Raw genomic sequence first — 14,237 nt, 5'->3', positions numbered from 1 at the left:
CAGTCATTTATTTACTCATGTCTATTAATAATTATAATCTCACTTTTCTGTCATTATAAAACACTAAATAGTTCCTGGGCCCAATATTTCCCTTTGCTTGCATCTTAACTAGGGTTCCCAGGCTGGACTTTATACATCCTGATAGGTTTAGAGATTGAGGGAGAAAGACAATGAGAATAATGCTGCTTTATAATATTATGAAACTATCTACTAACTAGGGATAGGTATAGTCCAATACATTATAGATACTCATAATAATTTTTGATCACTGTGCATGAAAAGAAATACATGAAATAATTAGCATTTGTTTATTTATATAACAAATACAGTTCCTTGACTTCCTTGACAGAGTACTGTATACACAACAATGTCTTCCTAAAAACAAATGTGAAACTCTAACTTCTTTAAACAGAATGTAGAACATAGAAAACTACCTCAACAGTTCCTCTGCAGGAAGATGAATATATCTCTCTCTCTCTGGCAGAAGTCTGGATGTCTCCTGACTGATAGTGTTCTCATCTCACTGGAGATGGAGGAGGTTTGGGCACAGAAGTAGGTTGTTGTAAGCCGTGTAAGCAGGGGCAGAGTATCTTTCTTCTCCCTCTACCACAGTGCAGGCTCTTCTGACATGGAGATTGAAGGGAGGACTTTGTAGAACTGAAGTTCTTGATCAACACGCTCACTGGGAGACAAGGTAGTCTGCTGTATGATGACCCTACGCTCCCTGTCTTCATTAGCAAACAGATCTCTTCCAATGCAGTCTTTGGTTAATACTGTGGAGTGACTGAGTCTTGTGGCTCCACTTCATCTGTGTGGCACTGCTCCTCTGACCCGTCCTCCACTGGCACTTACTGCCTCTCTCAGCTGGTCCTGGGTGCCGTCACTCTGCGTCTTTCCTTTGAACCTGGGTTCCAGAAGTCTCATTTATAACGCACCAAACACACACACAAAACACGACCTGAAAGAGCCACTTCTCATGCAAAAGTTGTGATCTATAAAAACAAACTTGACGGGAGAATGTGCACACCTGTAAACTCTGACTCATGTGTACAAACATTTTGCAGACAGGGGAAATTGGTGACGCAGATACTGAGGTGATGAATTGAAGCCAGATTGTATAATGATTACTCTCACACATTTAATTTCACTTCATATCAAATGTTAATTATAGATCCGCATGATCATAAACATTCAAACCAGCAGTGTTATCTGTACCTGCGCTTGTAGTGAGCCAGAACTATTCCATAAGCATCTTTCAATTTGAAAAGATATAAGCCAACTCAAGTCTTAAATCAAAGTCCGCTCAACATTTCATCAGCGCTGTCTCACCTGGAGTGCAGAGGAGAGGGTCAGCTGAGGAGCAGCACAGCAGCTGCTGAAATGAATGATGTCATGATGCGGCAGGATTCTGGAAAGTCTGACTTGTCTTTCCCTGATATTAAGCGAGAATACACTGATTCATTTTCACCTCAACCACAATAACTAAGTGATGAACTTGTCATCATTGGTTGTAGAAATCCAAGATGACATCAAATAACTGAGCTTAAACAAACATAACTGAAAAATAATTGCAGAACAGAGCACTATTTGATTTTTAATAATATCTTCTAATACTGTGCGTATATCACCAGGTATGATTTTCATATAGTTTTTGTGTGTAAAATCACTGCAGTGAACATATGACTGTCACTGGAGACATTGTGTGGCTGCCACACACACTCTGCCTTCTCCAGTCACCTCACCAGCACATCTTCACCACCTGCACTCATATATGGACTGTTTCAATTAGAGAAACACCTGTATGCTGGATTGTTGAGTAAATATAAATGAATGCAGTGTTTATTGTATTTTAGATATTGAGTGTGTGGTGCAAAAACTACTTAAAACTAGTTAACTGGGAATTGGTCTGCTGCGTGTTTTGGGAAGTTGTATAGGTTGTTTGGGTTACACACATAACTTCAAGAAGTCCGAAAATGGGAAATAAAACAGTAAATGTCCGTTCACTACTGTAGCGGTCCTTCCTCCGCGGCTGCTGAGAGCGAGTGAGTGAGAGGGCGCATACACTGTAGGGATGTATGCGCCCTGTACCATTTATGATTGAATGTGGGCATGTAGAGGGCTGGATTTCAGGCTGATCCACATGCACACATTTCCAGGTGGAATGTGATTTATAAAGAGAAATATGCTTGCATTTGTGCATATGCACAGTTTTATAAATCTGATTATTATGTAATTTATTTTTTTTTACACTTTTAGTATGGATCCTACACACTGTTTTATAAGTGAGACCCCTGCACTTTTCCCTCAAGTCGTGAGGTCGGGAGTGTATCCTCCTGGTAACAGCTGCAGAGATGCTCCCAAACTTTCTCTTTAATGCTTGACACAAATGTGCTCCAATGGACACATGAACTGCTTGGATTGCTGGGACTTGCTCTAGGAACCTGCTCCAGCCAATTCCACCTTCTTTTCACATCAAGTATCAGAGTGTGCTCAGGAAGGCCTGAAACCAAACAAGAAGGTAGCAGCTGGCATTCTATTGGTTGGGGAATTTTGACAAGGTTGTTGCAAAAAACAATCTGAGAGCAGAATACATCAATGGAGCAGAGCAGAAATCTGAGAGCAGACATTTCACTCGGTCACTTGCATGTAAACAAAACTTTTGTTTTTTGTTTAACTAGAAAACTCCACAGGGCAGCCTTAGAGTGAGGGCCCACTGGGACTGAATATGCACATGTCCAAGATTTGTGTGCTAAATCCCTGTGTCAGACTGTGCTGCTAGTCTGGAGTTCTGCACAGGCCTGATACTGAGAGCAGAACCTGACCTGTGCCTGCACCTTTCAGCCCGACCTTACTGAACCTGCCTGGTAGGATTTGAGACCCAAACTCCTGACTTGAGACTAGTTATATGCTTTCTTTGGAAATATATCTCACACATATAAAATCTGACAGTGAGCATTGTGTATCTGCTTGCAACACATGACACATTGAAACAGACTATTGTCAGATTTAGAGAGAAGAAGAGAGAGATTTTTTTTTAAATTAATTTACAGTTGAATATAATCCAACCTGAGCCCGAACACAACCCACAGATTTATGCACAAAGATGGCCCAAACCCATCAGGTTCAGGCAGAGGCAGAGGTGAGACTGCAGCAGTGAGTAGGTAACTAAAATGTTTTCAATTGGTCAAAACTATGAACAGCATATATCCAGGTCTTAAAAAAGCAAGAGTACTTGCCTTTAAATTGACTGCACATTCTCCTTAGATATTTTTTTTCTAGCCTTGGAGCAAGAAATAAGCTGTATGAAACTCACTGCACAAAACATGTGTTATCATTTTTTTTATAGCCACTGAGCCAGTTCTCACCAGTGCTCAGGTATCTAGGCCACTATAGCAAGAAGCACATGCTTCTGGCAGAGTTCATCCCCTGCTTTAGGCAGTGATTAAGAGCCATGTAGGATGGGTGGATTTACTGCTTCATACTCTGATCATTATAAATATATTTTTCAGCATTTTGAAAATATCTCCTTGGGAGCCAAATCTTCAGTTTTTTCATGGGGAAGTTTTGGTTTTGAAACTAAGGTTCCACATATACATCCCAAATAAACATTAGTTGATTGACAGCTCCAAATTAGTGTCACTCATGGTTCACTGAATACTCGAGGCAGATCATGATGTGCTCGATGGATACAGATTGCAAAATAGCCCAGAACTACAGTCACTGTATTTGTGATTGAATTTCTGCATTATTTAACAGCAAATAACAGAATGACAGGGAAGAAGGGAGAGACAAGGACGAGTGGTGACAAATGTCGACATGCAGGTTTGAACTGCTGTCTCTGAACGTGCTACGTAGTACACTCTGTAGCATGCTCTGCCATGAAGTGCCCTTGAAAAAATAACACTTACAGTCAGGTAACTGACAGCCCTCACTTACTCAAGGTTCACTGAAGGGTTGCAATTATGCAGGGAAGCTATATGCTGCAAAATGAGAGCTGTCAGTTGTATGTATTGTTGTATGTATTAATAACATCCTGCAAGTATGTGGATCAGATTATTTTCCCTACATCCTGCAGATAACCTTCACTAGAGCACAAGAGGTTTGCAATGTTTTCCACATTTTAAATTAAAATTTACATCATCCTTGAGAAAATACATTGACTTTGACTGACAGTTGGCTATCCAGGTTTTATTGAACAGTAAATAATGAAGGCTTATATATCTAGTATGTATCAGTGTAGTCCCTTTTTGTAGCCTAAATCAATGAAATCAGCCACATTTATAATCTAGATTAACAGTGCAGGTATTTAAGGTAACATAAGGAGTTGATTGGTCACCCTTTGCTAGTGGTGCTTAATAACCCTCGCTTCAACTGAAATGGAGCCAAAGAACAGGATATTCACCCAAACCAAACAAAATAATCTATTAAAAAATAATGTATCAAAATTATCTAAGAATTATCTAAAATGGATTTTAATACACAGTGTTTGGACTAGTTTCTGACTATTTTGGTCATGCAGAACCACATTTAATCATGATTTTAGTAGTTCAGAGATGCATTTCAACAGAGAAATAAATAATAACTTTCCTCATTACTGAAATGACTGATTGCTGTGGTTTTTAGTCAGACAATGCCTGTGGTAGTCTAGCCTGATCTTCATCTCACAAAACTTTTTCAGTAATTTAGCAGCTCATAAAATTCAATACAGACAGAATGCTAAAAATACCAACTCACCAGATGGTAGGTAGTTGTCATGGGAGGATATTATTTCACACCAGGTGCAAACTATGAAACAAAACAACATGATTTACTCAAGACAAAAATGAAGGTCTCCTCCCTTAAAGTCAATATGGACCATGTAAAACAAAGATGGCACCAACTGTTTCAGAGTTGCGAAGTGAAAAAAGTTAATATCTTGGCAAGCATCTGTTTCCTACAGTATATACCTGCTGGCAAAGAGGGAGAAGGTTCTACATTATGATGAAACCAAAATTAAGCTTTTTGTCAGTTACAAGCCCAACATAACACATCAGCAAGAACACACCATTCCCATCATGACAGCTGGTGGTGGCAACGTCATGCTGTTGTCAAGAAGAGTAGCAGGAGACAGATCCAAACGCAGGACACTCGCATGCCAGGAACTGGAGAATAATTCTTTATTACAGCTCGAGTGCAGGCAAAGAAAACAGAAGTTGAACAGAACTGATCAATGAAGGACAAACAGAGCAGACTGGACAGAGGAGCCAAGAAGACTGAACTGAAAACCAGGACTTAAATAAAATCTGCACTAATGAAACAACAAGGAACAGGTGGGAGGACACAAAGGCAGGCTGGGAGCTGATTGGCTGGGGAAGATGCAGGGTGCAGGACAGGTGTGGAGGGAAAAGCAGGCTGGGGAAAACAAGAAAAAACACAAAAGGCAATAGCTGCGAACAGGCTGAGAACAAATCAAAAGCAGAACTTCATCCATTAGCCAAATGAAAGTCCACAATATAACCATGCTCAATCAATATGCAACCAATCTGCATGTAATAACCAAAATAGGAGTGAAAGACAGCTGTTACTCTGAGTTTCAGTTCACTTCTGCACATAGTTTCTACAAGAGTCAGTGTGTAGCAAGCAACAGTCCTAAGTCACGTTTCCTTAAGAAAACAACTAGTATGAAAGCAAACTTAAGTTTCGACTTCAAGGGCCTACTGCCACTCAATCCAGTTCAACAAACAGGGAAATAGTGAGGGACACAGAGCCAGATGGGGACAGAACCGTGACAGCTTTGATGATCTCTTTTTGCAGCAGCAACAACATGTAAAAGAGTTGGGCTCACAAGGTCATTACCCTGTCCTGATGGGCCCTCAGACTTCTCCAGGGTGACGCCCAACAATCACATACACACTAGTTTTGTATTTTAAATGTTTCAGTATTACCCAAAGACTATATTCAAATATATGAGGAATGTTTCACCCCATGACACAGCTTAGCTCAAGGCATCAAGATTTCCACTTCAGCTGCTGCAAAGGCTGACAGCAGTATACACAAGCAATGAAGTTTAGAAAAATAAACGTTTAGTTTTCAGGACGGCTGGCAAAGTGCGTCACAGATAGAAATGTTGTAATGCCTTAATTTTCCACATTTTAGGCTGATTATTTTACCCCCCAAAAAATCATTGCCATAAACAATGCAGCTAGTGCACTCTGCCTTTGGATAACCTTCAGGAGTGCGAGAAGGAAATGTAGTTAATTTCCAGTCTGTAATGATAATAATAATATTAACCTCTTAATCCCTAGGCCTGTGGCTCAGGCCCCTGCTCGAAAATGACATACTCAAAATGAATATATTATAATCTTTATTTATAGAGCGCACGATACAAAGTGCTCCACAAAGGCAGCAAAATACAACAGACAAATCATAGTATCCTTGGGTTTTAAAAAATATAAAACCAATTTAGTGTAAGATAAAACATGACAAATTTTAAAAGAAATAAAAACAGATATAAAAGACAGTTCAAAGAAAATACAAACTCATGTAAAATCAGGAAAGTGTCTCTGATAAAAGTATGTTTTAAGAAGAGATTTAAAAGAAATCACTGACTCAGCCGACCTGATTTCCTCAGGCAGATCAGCCTCGGGGCTCTGACTGCAAACACTGTGTCCTCTGTAGTTTTCAGCCAGGCCTCTGGAACAGATAAAAGACCTCTGCCTGAGGATCTCAAAGTACACACCAGCTCGCACAGTACTAAAAGGTCAGAGATAAAGCAGGGAGACAGGCCATGAAGAGCCTTACAAGTAATCAGTAAGATTTTAAAGTCTATTCTTAAACATACTGGGAGTCAATGTAAGGAGGCTAAAACAGGAGTGATGTGATCACGTCTTTTAATTCTGGTTAAAAGCCTGGCAGCTGAGTTCTGTAAAGTCTGGAGTTAATTAATAGATTTTTGGTTCGGGCAAATGAAAAGGCTTTTGCAATAATCCAGTCACAATGCCATGTAAAATGTTTTTTGTGTCACACAGACACCATGTCTAAGAATAATGTGCCCAAGGGAAAGCATGTATAGGGAAAATAAAAGTGGTCCCAAAAATGACCCCTGAGGCACACCATATTGAAGAGAAGAAAATCAAGACACATAGTTGTTCATGGAGACACAGAACCTCCTATTCAACAGGTAAGATGAAAACCATTTAGTTGTATCAGATATCCCCACCCAGTGCCTCAGTCTGCGTAACAGGATGCTGTGATCGATTGTATCGAAGGCTGCACTAAGGTCTTTGAGTACAAGGAGTGAGCACATGCTATCATCAGCAGCCCTTAAAAGGTTGTAGTTCATAGGAATGAAATGTATCTCTGTTAGAACTGTCTGTCTGTCTATTATTAAAATTTACATTGAAATCAATATAATAAATGAAGTTACAATTTAATACATAAATATGTGATTTAAAAGTAGCCTAATCACATAAAAATTGTGTGAATTTCTCTAGAGTCTGAGGTTGGGCTGACGTTTCTGCTACTCTGTTAACTGGTTACCCTTAGCAGGAGTATTTAGCTACAAAGCTAGCTGCATTTAGGTATGTGGACTAACACACTGATATGTCAAGATGTCAGTTCATTAAAATGTAATTACACCTAACAGGCAAGGAAAAATCACTGGATAAAATTAGCTTTGGCTTTAGCTAAGGCTAGACGTGACTACCTAACAAGCTAGCTCGCACTTGACGTACTGTAGCTCTCTTGCTTTAGCTGTGTAGTTAGTTTTCTGTGGCAGTAAGTGTTTGTAACAGCAGCTTCTTCAGTGCAGAGACAACACTGCCAGAATTCAGTTACTGTGTTGAGGCTCCTTTCAAAAATTGGAAAATTGGATGTTTCTACTCTGCTTCATGGTTAGAATACTTATTCATTTCTCAGACTGTGAGACATCATGTCATATTTTATGATTTGGCAGTTAAGCCTATTAGTGATAATGTGGGAGTGTGTTGAATATTCAGTCTGGCTCACTTATTAATTCTCATTATTTTTGTTCTCTTGGTTGATTAAACTACAAAGTTCATGTGTCGGGATCAGTGTAGAAAACAAACACCACTCAAAAAGTATACATATCTAAATCACAGATATTTATACTTGAAAGCTCTACATGCAATACTTGAACATTAATTTTAACAAATTGATTCAGAAACATTTTATAATACCTCATCCCTAAAGCCATTACAAATGATGGATTCTGCTGGCACCTGTGTAATCTCTCTGCTGTTTCCATTCTCCATAGATCCACTTGAACTCCCCTGGTATATTGTATATTTGTCCTGGTTAACTTCCACTGATGTGAACCTTGTCTCATGTTTCATTATACAGCAGGTTAAACGATGTTGCATGGTCCTTCACCTTAGATCTGACAGTAAATTCAGTATGAATATTTGATGAAGGAAAATAATCACTTTTGCCCCAGTGATTCAGTGGACAGTATGTGTGTGTGTATGTGAGTGTGTGTGTGTGTGTGTGGCCACTGTCTAAACATTATGGACTCTCTCCACTGTCAAGGCCATTACATTTGACCTTCCCAACCCTCCTGACAGCTGTAACTGATGGCACTAACAGACTTAATGGCCATTGAACTCCACTGAGCCAACAGTACATAAATCAAAGTTTTCAGCTTTGTGAAGAGGGTCCAGACAGTCCCAGGCCACTGCAGTCACATCCTCAGTCCACTGACCAAGTGTAAAACAAATACAGCATAGTCCAAAGTCACCATAAAAGCCCTAGTTTGATATTTTATGAGTGTAATTCCTTTAAATGTCAAATATGATGCCATCACTGTGTCTGCCTTGACCACAGCTATGAGTTTTGCAAACTGCAAGGTGAAGCCAGTGTAGTGCAGTGTAGAAGCAAATTGTAATGTAGATTTACAGTACGTAACCATCTTGCCAGAAAATACCATTTATTCACTGACTACTGACATTCCCCCATGTTATAATCTTTCTGCCAAGATTGTGGTATGATTTTAAGTTCATGTCAAGCAGATCTGGGAGCTGTCAATATTTTTTGACTCCATTTTAAAGTTTATTACTACTAATTTGCAACATCAGACAGATTTTGAAAGACATAGAATGTTGTCCGGATTTCATTTTTTATTAACATAATGAGAAATCCTTTTTAATGTATCCTATCCACAAAATCGCAAAGTGTTCATAGAGAATGTATCATAATGTGCAAAATCACTGACAACGTATTTAATTGGTCTTCCAACCAAGGCTTTGGTTGCATTGGAGCCGGTTTGAAGCCTGGAGTTGTTGCTTATGGTCAGTGCCATCTTTTCTGTTTGGAGCCAGGACCTTCCAAATAAGAGTGCAGGTGTTGCCTTTCACACTGTGGAAACACACCCCGCTACCCGGGACCAAAGCGAATGCTAGCTTACTAGCCTACTGGGAACTCTACATCTCTACTGGGAAAATCTTTTTAACGGAGCAATTATTTCCAAAATTATCACCAGCACACTTATTAGAAGGCCTGAGTTTATCCATTTAAGACCATGATGACTCATTGAAAATAATTATTGATTTAGTATTTGAGACTTTTTTAACGGGAGTCAATTGGATTACCTAGCAGCCGTCAGTGGCACTTTACTTTAAGGTACTTACACATTAGCTTCACTCTCAAGTCATGGTAGTTGCTGCTTGGTTTACCTACCTCTCAAATTCTGAAATAGCATTTATGTAGCGCCCCCCAAGCACTTACTCATTCTCTCACTTTACACATGTGCACTCAGACTGGCTTTGATACCACAGTTTCACAGTCATCTTTGATTTTATTTATATCTATACTGCCCTGATGTAACTTTAAATGTTTTGCACAGTATATCATGTGCAAAATATACTTTTATCAGGGTCACACAAACAAACACACACAAAGAGACAGATGATTATGAATCATGAGCTAACATACTACTACTTATAGACTAATGAGGCAAAATAAAACACCCACACACATATACAAACATATACGCACACATAAAGTTTCTATACCTTTAACTACATATAGATGGATAATTAAGCTATGAACTGCAATGGGCATAAAGAAACACACACATGCGCACACACACCTTCACATCCAGTAATAAACTCTGAACGAAGTAAATTACTGGTTTGGTACTGATGGTGTTTAACAGGGTAAGTTTCAACTTTGGTCAAAAGCTCATTATCCCTGTCTGTCTAACCTTAGGACTTCTTCAACACTAGATACACACCAAGACACACTTTGTGTCTAAACTGAATCTGGTAAGTTTTTGTCAGATGTTGAGAAAACCTGGTTTATTGAAATGGCAAGTGCTTGGAGGTCCTGACACATTTCTCTGCACACTAAGGAGACATAAAAGATTCCAGGCTTCTGCAGGATGATGGTATTAATATTTGCTTCCTGAGCATTTTCTGCCTTCGATTTCCCTCCTGTCGGATGTATAGATTGTGTGCTCGGCAGATGCCCAAGGTGGTCTTAATGTCACAAAGTATGATGGAAAACCCCAATTCAGCTTCTCACTGATAAATCATCACCATCTCAACTGTATTTTGTTTCATTTTGCTCTCTTTTTCTTTCCTGATGAATTTCTCCTGCACTTTTACCCCAATTTCTTTCTCTTTCTGCTGCTACTTTATCGCTTCCGGTTTCTCCAATATTTCTCCCTCTCTTTCACTCCTTCTATCTATCATTTTTATTTCTTTTATTCTCATTTGGATGTTCAGCGATTGGTTTCATCCGCTTCTCGCCTCTGATTTTAAAGGCTGTCTGCGAGGATGGAGATGTTCGTCAAGGAGATTCATATCTGCCCTGTGGTACCTGTTGGACATACGCCAAGACACCGCTCTCTTTCTACCATTCCTTCCTCCAAACCATTAGCCTGTTCTCTCTATCCTTTTCATTTGTGCTTTATTGTTCCAAACTTTAATCTCACGTCCAACACTCTCTGTTTTCTTGTTTTCATCTCACTGATCTCCCCCGTCTCTGTTTCCTTCTTGCAGCTCACTTCTGTTCTTTGTTGTATTCATATTACATCAAATACAGAGACAAACATCATGAAACATTAACTCAGAATGTCAACACAGAAACACAACAAAAATCACATTCTGGGACATGTTTTGACATGTTGTTTCCCATTGTCTCAATTTCTCTCCTGTTATTCACATTCATCACCTTTCTTCTCACATCTGCTCGTGCTATCGCTTTCCTTTCACCTCTATCAAGAACAAATCATCCTCCAACTAGAATTTTACGGAGCTATTTGTGGCCTATTGGTGCACTTTGTCTCCCTCAAGTGGCAATAAGAGAGTACATTATCAGTTTAAGGGAATTTAAAGGACTTTATTACCCAGAAATCCTGTATCCACTTGGCCTCCTTTGGATGGAATGCGTGTTGTTTGCTGTATAGAAAGCAATTTTGATTTGAGGTAAATTGGATGAAATGCAGTGTGTTGAAACAGCTCCAGATCTTTCATTTTGGCCAACAAAAGGCTGCATTTTTGTGTATAGATGTTTCCTTAAGGTGGTATCAATTGATTTTTTTTTTGGCAACTTGGGGGCAGCAAACAAGCTGTAATCACAACATTCACATATTATCAACTCACAAAGTTGATATTGCGAACATGTTATCAAACAGTCACCTATTTACTTATTCAGCAGACATGGAGGAACTTAATCATTCATTTGAAAAATGGTTTCTTTTCATTTTAACATATGTAAGTTACTCATTCAATTTTTGTGTCCATCAACTCCTGAGATAATTCTGAGGTACTTGTACTATACTTGAGTATTTCCATGTGATGCTACCTTATACTTTCTACTCCACTACATTCATTTGACAGCTTTAGTTACTTTTCAGATGAAGATTTGACACAATGGATAATATAACAAGCTCTTAGAATACAACACATTGTTAAAGATGAAACCAGTGGTTTCCAACCTTTTTGGCTTTTGACGTCTTACAAAAAGCAGTGTGTAGTCGGGGTCACATTTCACATGTCTATGAGTTGTTAACAGCTCCACCAAATAGTGATTTTTCCCTCTAAACTTCTCCCATGGTTTAATTTCAGTAAATGTTCAAATAATCCAATATTTCACCAAAAATCAAAGATTAGAGAAAAAGTCCAAAAACTGAAAACAGATTTGTGTATCAGAACTTTGTTTTTTCTTCTTTTCTCTCCCATTAATCATCTCACAACCCCTCAGATTTATCTGCTGACCCTTTGGAGGGGCCCCACCCCTAGGTTGGGGACCACTGGACTAAACTAATCAACTGTATATGAAGTAGTTGAAACTAGCTCCACCTCCAGCAGCTACAACAGTAACATGCTGCTCTAACACTGATGCTTCACTATTAATAATCTAATGATGTCATATATAATAATATATCAGTCAGAGGGACCAAAGCACTACTTTTACTGCAATACTTTAACTACATCAAGCTCATAATACTTATGTACTTTTACTGTAGTAGGATTTTTCATGCAGGACTTTTACTTGTAAGGGAGTATTTTTTTACATTGCTGTATAAAACAGCCAGTCACTGACTGTGTCTGTCTGCTGGGAACAAACACAATATGGTCAATACTATTAGACCCCTTTAGCAGCTAAAGAGCCAGATATTTTTTCTCTGAAGTTGATGGAAAACAGTTCCACAACAGAGGTAATAGGAGAGTGAATTGTTGACTCGTTGGGTGGCCAGATACACGACTTCAAATGAATGTTAATGTTCCTGTGTTTGCTAGGTGTGTTAGACAGCTAATATGTTGGAAAAATAATTCCATGTTTTCTTAGATTGGATGAGATGTTGCCAAGTATAATTTGACTTAAATGCAGAACATTTAAAGTACTGCTCTTTACCTTCGTATTTATCTTCTACCTTTGTTCACTCTTATCACTCTTAGAGTATCTTTTCTATCTTGCATTTACTGTTTCCCTGCAATTTTGCAATATGGATTTATCACACAAATTAACAGCCAATTTAGGTTATTTTAATGATTTATTGATAATAAAATGATCAATACAATCAATTACCAATACATTATTAATCTATTACTGTTTGAATAATGGGCCTCTTAATGCTAAACAAATGTGTTATTTTATGTTCTGCCCAGTTTTCATGAGTGGTGGAACAGACAGCAGATTTTATATGCAATACCAGCGGCCATATTGGAGGAGAGACAAACACACATACACTCTGTCCAAGGCCTCTACTGGATCAGACCTCAGCCCAGTGTGTGTCTACCTGGACTGAATCTTCAACAAGCAGGAAAAATACTGATTCAGAGGAGATGCTTCATTTAATTAGATCACAATTAAATTGAACAAGCTTCGGTCTATTAAGGCAAAAGCACCTCAGTCAACTGTGATTCAGATACAAATGCTTAGATTGTAATTATTTCTGGACTGAATGTCATGTGAGAGTCTAGTTTTGGGTTCACACACTCCTAGCCAAAAGAGACATTTATATTTTCATGGCCTTGGGCAAAGGCGCCCTATCAACTTTGGTAGCTACTGCAGGTGAGCTTATTTAGCATGGACAGATGCACAATTTTATGATGATGTGCCCTGAGGCATCACTCCCATTGCCAGGTTTGCTGAGGCATCAAAGTGGCTATAACAGGCAGATTTTCCAGGTCAGGGTGCCCAGAGGAAATGTCCGAGGGAAAACGAACACGCTGCTCTCTGACATTTGTGTGAAATCACCTAAAGGGTAGAAACTGGAAGGCCTCACATATGCAGACAATTACTGTGACTGGCACAGGTTCAATACAATAATTAGGGAGAAGTTGATTGAGCATCATATTTTTTCCTGTGTCTCCATCATTATAGTCCAAATGCCCAGCATAGCTGCAGTCTTGCATTTGGACATGTGAACAGCAGCTTCCACTACCACTACCAGTTCCCCTGAATTAAATGACTGCATGTGTGACGGAAGGGGGCACAACGAACAAGTGTATCCAAAGAAATTATGATGGACTACAACAGCAGACTGAGCCTGCAGCCAAATGCACTGATTACCTACACACTTCAATCCCCCTTCTGTTGGCTGCTGGCTACTTTGAAAATTTCAAAACATGAATGGATTCCACACTGTCCCAAAGCTTTTATGTCTTTAACTTGCAAAAGCACATTAGGAAGACAAACAGAGTTTCTCTGGCAGTTGTGCAGTATAGTAAAATGAGAATCTTTCTCTCTAAATCACAAGAGGCATCCTGTACCAAACAAAATTAAATAATAAA

General features: G+C 39.0%; 1 long non-coding RNA gene across 4 annotated transcripts; it reads right to left on the bottom strand.

The window, feature by feature from the left end:
- Positions 1-337: 337 nt before the first annotated feature.
- Positions 338-5,223, bottom strand: LOC121902183. Of its 4 annotated transcripts, XR_006097482.1 has the most exons (4): positions 4,947-5,038; positions 4,735-4,785; positions 1,330-1,432; positions 338-919 (listed from the first exon to the last, which is right to left on the bottom strand). It is a non-coding gene; the product is annotated as an uncharacterized LOC121902183 (long non-coding RNA). The 4 variants fall into 4 exon arrangements; XR_006097480.1 differs by lacking the exons at positions 1,330-1,432; positions 4,947-5,038 and adding an exon at positions 5,045-5,223; XR_006097481.1 differs by lacking the exon at positions 1,330-1,432.
- Positions 5,224-14,237: the final 9,014 nt, after the last annotated feature.

Source organism: Thunnus maccoyii, chromosome 8, assembly GCF_910596095.1.
Source record: "Thunnus maccoyii chromosome 8, fThuMac1.1, whole genome shotgun sequence".
NCBI classification, from domain to species: domain Eukaryota; kingdom Metazoa; phylum Chordata; class Actinopteri; order Scombriformes; family Scombridae; genus Thunnus; species Thunnus maccoyii.
Note: the sequence above shows the minus strand (reverse complement) of the source record. Positions and strands in the feature narration are given on the sequence as shown.